The sequence below is a fragment of the Vigna radiata genome, unplaced genomic scaffold (genome assembly GCF_000741045.1).
Source record: "Vigna radiata var. radiata cultivar VC1973A unplaced genomic scaffold, Vradiata_ver6 scaffold_267, whole genome shotgun sequence".
In the NCBI taxonomy this organism is placed as follows: Eukaryota; Viridiplantae; Streptophyta; class Magnoliopsida; order Fabales; family Fabaceae; genus Vigna; species Vigna radiata.
Window position 1 is genome coordinate 138548 of NW_014543982.1, and position 4996 is coordinate 143543.

Here is a 4996-nt window from a genome sequence, read left to right on the forward strand (position 1 = left end):
TGACTTATTCCATGTATAAACCAAAGGAACTCCTCCTGGATCAAATGTCAACCTGCAAAAATCATCAAACATTTTGTGAATGAATTTATGTTGACCAATCAATGTATATGAACAAATAATAATAGAAGAAAGTCTCCTTATATTTTTATTGTATTTAGTGGTGAAAACTAGGAGACCATTTTTAGAGAAAAAAATATTTTTGTCTTGAATTGCATGTAACCAAATGGGTAACACTAACTCAAGATTTGTTTCAAAAAAATTTGTTAAAGAGTTGGAAAGAAGAAAAGAGAAAGGTGAAAAATTTGAACAAAATACTTTTGGAACAAAGAAAGAGAACTTAGTAAAAGGAGAGAAGTAGAAGGATTGAAAAACTCCCCTGTCATGGCTTGGATTTATTTGAATGATGGGAGTGGATGGTGCCTTCAGTGACACTTCCTTTGTGACTAAGACTTTGTCCTTCTCCATTTCTCTCACAAGTTCTTCTTTTTCTTTCTTTTCAATTTCCTCTCTTTCTTTTCTCTCAGTCTCTTCTTTTACTCTCTCCTCTCTTTCTTTTATTTCTTCATTTACTCTCTCCTCTTTTCTATCTTGAATGTTCTCAGTGAAAAAATTAAGAATGACATTCTCTGTTTCTTCACTTGATGAGGAAGAAGAGTCATAAATTGGTGAAGGTAAGGAAGAGGTAGACTCATTAGTGACAATGGTTTCACCCTCAATGCATGTTGCCTTTTTATTAGGGCAGGCAGATGCTATATGACCATGTCCTAAGCATTTTAAACATTTAATGTGACTTGGTCGAGAAAGGGATGTAGGTGGGGAGGAGGAATGATTAGAAGAAGAAGGAGGACAAGATTTGTTAGTGGGCTCCATAGAAAGTGTTCTCCTGCTTATGACCGGGCAGAGTCGGGAGTCCTAGAGCATTTTCTAAATCTAACTCCTTTCTACGTTCTTTTATCAAATGTGTTGACATGGTGGAAGACGACATCCACGATTTTGACATGGTCTTAAGAAAGTGTGTAAAGTAAGATGTAATTTGTATGGGTCCAGAAACACTTCATAGGATTTTATTTTATTTTTTTCTTTTTCTATTTGAATGTAATAACCGATGTCCATGTTCGGTTTCCCTTTGATGAGGTCATTATCGTGGTACTTCAACTATTGAACATTGGCCTGAGGCAATTGCAACCTAATATATATATGGGCTTTTGCATGCCTCGACTAAGGCGTTTCTTAATCACTAATGCAGAAACCCTGTTTAACGTTGGTTAATTTGGGCTTTTAACGTCACTTACACAACAGACGTCTATAAGGGTGACGTCCATGGGACATCGGAAATCCTCTTCACCGACGTCAATATAAACGTCGATAAACGATATACACCGACGTCCATATAGACGTCTACTTATACCCACATCGAAGTCTAATTTCTCTATATAGACGTCCACCTATGCATAAAACTGACGATTACATGAATATATAGAGGTTTAAAATGACACTAACCGACGTCTATGTTCCTTATAGACGTCGGACCTGGCACTAACCGACGTCTAACAAAGGCATTGTGTTTTACTGCAGTTTTGATCCAGACTTTCAGTAGCATAGTGCAACACTCTCCTCTCGCTAGTTTCCCCACAAAAAAAGCTTGTGTCTTTTGAATCTTCTATGACATTTCAACCCAAAACCGAACCTTGGTCCATGACTACTTCCCATTATTCAACCGCAAAAGAAAAAAATTACGGTAACACGAGAACTAGACAAGGACCCAAGTTCCATTTTGGGTCGAGAAGCCATAGAAAACTCAAAAGATCGCCACTCTTCTTGTGAGGAAACCAGCAAAGGGAGAATGTTATACTATGTTACCCAAAGAGAGGATTAAAACTGCACTAAAACACAACACAAAGAAAGAAAATTTTAATCAGTTCAACCACAAGATAATAGATGAAAGACTAAATAAAGTTTAAACTGTAAGCATAAAAAAAAAAAACCACGCACCTCGGAAGCAAGAGAGAAAAAGGAGAGGAGGAAGATGAGAAACAACAATAGAATGCCGAAAAGAGAGAAAAAGAAGAGGTATGGCAAGAGAAAAAGGAGAAGAGGAAGACGATCGATATCAAAAACTGAATGTCGCGAAGAGTTACGGTGTATTTAAAATGGAATTGGGCGTTGGTTATTCTCCAGAAACCGACGACTATAGACGTCGGTTTTCGTACTAATGTGACGTCCAAGTGAACATTTAAAACTGACTTTTTGAATACCCATTAGACGTCGGTTTCTGTCAGGGGGAACCGACGTCTAGGAAGCTGAATCGATTGACGTTTGATATCCTGTCAGGGATATTCACGACTGTTGGTATGGGCCACCGACGTCTATAATAACATACACGTCGGGGCCCTAAATAACCGACGTCTCAGGCCCTCGAGTTTTGTAAACATAATCATTACAGGTATTATAGACATCGTGTAGCCCGAAACGCCGACGTCAAAATTGAAGATTTTTTTGTCTTTCCCGCCTTCCAGACATGCCTTAGACGTCGGATTTGGACTACGTGACGTCTAAGCTCCTGAGAATTAGGTGAAAAGCATTAAATGCAGCCCAGTAGACGTCGGGGTGCTGTAGTTCTGACGTCTTGAAATTAGTAGATGTCTGTTTTTGGATAAAACCGACGTCTAGTTTACCAAGCTATTTATGATAATGCCACCGTCCGCTCCTATAGGTCGGATTACATGCAAACTGACGTCTTATGGGTGACGTTAAACAGCATTTTTGTACTACTTGTCAAGTCTATTTGTGTTTGTTTTCTTGAGTGCATTGAGTGACATTGATTTACCTTAAACACTTGAGAGAAACAATGATAGTGTGCATCTGTGAGGTTCTGTTGCTTTTGATTCACCTTTCAAGCTGATTGATCATTTTGCCATGTCTTGAACTGCTTGGATAACTTTATGAGTATCTGCTTTATCTAATTGTGTATTGGATACTGTCTACTTCCTTTTCTTTGTCCAGATTTCTTGAGGACTGTGTAATTCTATTTCTGTTTTGTGAGTCTTTGTTGTCTGTCTGTCGAGTCTGTGTCACCTCCATGATGTTTGAGTAGTTCCCTGGTTTTCGTCTTGGTTTTGCCCAAGAGTGCAAAAGACTAAGTGTGGTCTATTTTGATGAGTCAATATTTTCTCAACTTTATTTAGTTTATTGTGCTAGAATTAATCAGGGAATTGTGCTTAATTGTCCGGTATTTTCCCGTTTTTCCTAATTATGCTTAATTTGACCAGAAATTCTAATTTTAATTAATTTGAATTTTCTGGGCTAATTATTTGCATTATTACTTGTAGGGAAATTGTTGGATAAAATTTTGAGACTTAAAGAAAAAATGCCACATCAATTATATTTTAAGCTAAAGTAAAAAGAGGTGTGGATTTCAATTTTGGGGGTGCACACAGAGATAGGCTTGACTCCAAACTTCCTGCTGGATTTCACGGCCATGAAAAATAGAAGCAACATAAAGCAATTTTTGCTTTATCTCAATTTGATGGCTGCTCCACTTTGTCCAGCACTCACGTTCAACAAACAAAGGGCAGCAGCACCTAGTCTCGCATAGTAGCATTTCACGTGAATACACAAGGTGATATATTGGTGGTTTGCAATTGAAAAAAAAAAAAAGGTGCTAAAAGCAAGGTGCTGAAATTAATTAAATTGGAACCAGGTCCATAGCAGCACACACTGCATTCATTTACTTGAAAAATAAAGGGCTGTTACGGCCCATGAAAACTGCAACCACACTGTAACGGCCCAACAACAACCTTGCTCAAGAATTTAGTTTGAAGGCAACATTGGGGAGGTGCAAACAGCTACCAAAAAATTGTTGGAAATATAATATTAGATACTTGGAGGTGTAGCCACGGTCCTTAGGTAATTAAATGTTGCAACTGGTGTTTTTATTTGGCTTGGAGAATAAAAGGCAAAAGGTAAGTTGCTGCTATTTAATTCTCTCTGTTGGAATGGACTTTGGGCTCTCACGGTGTGCATAGAAAAAAAAAAGAAAAGCACAGCTGGGCCAGCAAAAAGGAACAACGGTCCAGCAAGGAAAAGAGACACTAGGTCATGTAGTTGGCACTTAGAGAAAGGAGCAGCAAAAACTTAAGGGGTGTGCTGTCACGGAAGGGACAGGGAGTGTTTTTCATTCTTAGGAGAATTTTTTTTGGGGATTGAGGAGCAATGGACGGTGATGTCCAGTAGGAGTCAATATACTTTCTTTTCTTTTTCTTGGTTGATAATTTATTTTGGAGAAGATGAATGAAGGAGCTTTTTAAAATTGTTTACGCTGATGCAGAAATGGATGTTGCCCCTTTTTCATTTTCAGTTTCATGCATTTTTCTTTGATTGAAGTTTCGGCAGCATGGTCATGTCTAGTGGTTAACCCATCAACTTTCTTTTGCTTTCTTTTAGAAAAAAAAAGACTAGAAGCTAAATTACCTTTTGGTGGTCACGGTTACGCTAATTTTAAGAGCACTGTTGCATTGATTGAATGAAATAGCACAAGGTAATTTGATTAAGCTTGCACATGGGCCATCTAGCAACAGACACGCTTGACTTCATAGGAGCCAAACACGTGGTGATTTAAATTGAGTGCACATTTTGGTTGATTTCAGGATAAAGATTTAAAACATATAATTTTAGGATAAAGATTTTTTTTTAAAAAAAAAAAAAATCATACATTGAACCATATAATATAGGAATTTTAAAGCATACAAAAATATGGTTGAATTTTCAAAAATGCACAAAAAGGCACAAAATGAAAAAAAAATTCAATCATAAGAGATCTTTAAAAATCATAGATCTCTTATAATGTTTACCCATTTTGATATATCTCCAAATTCGTTGTGTAATGATATTTTGTTGAGATCTTTGTCTTGGGGATTGTCATCATTCTTCTCTTCTTTTGTTGTCTTCTGCAAGTCTTCATTATTACCTGCATCTGATTCAACTGACTCAAGAGGTT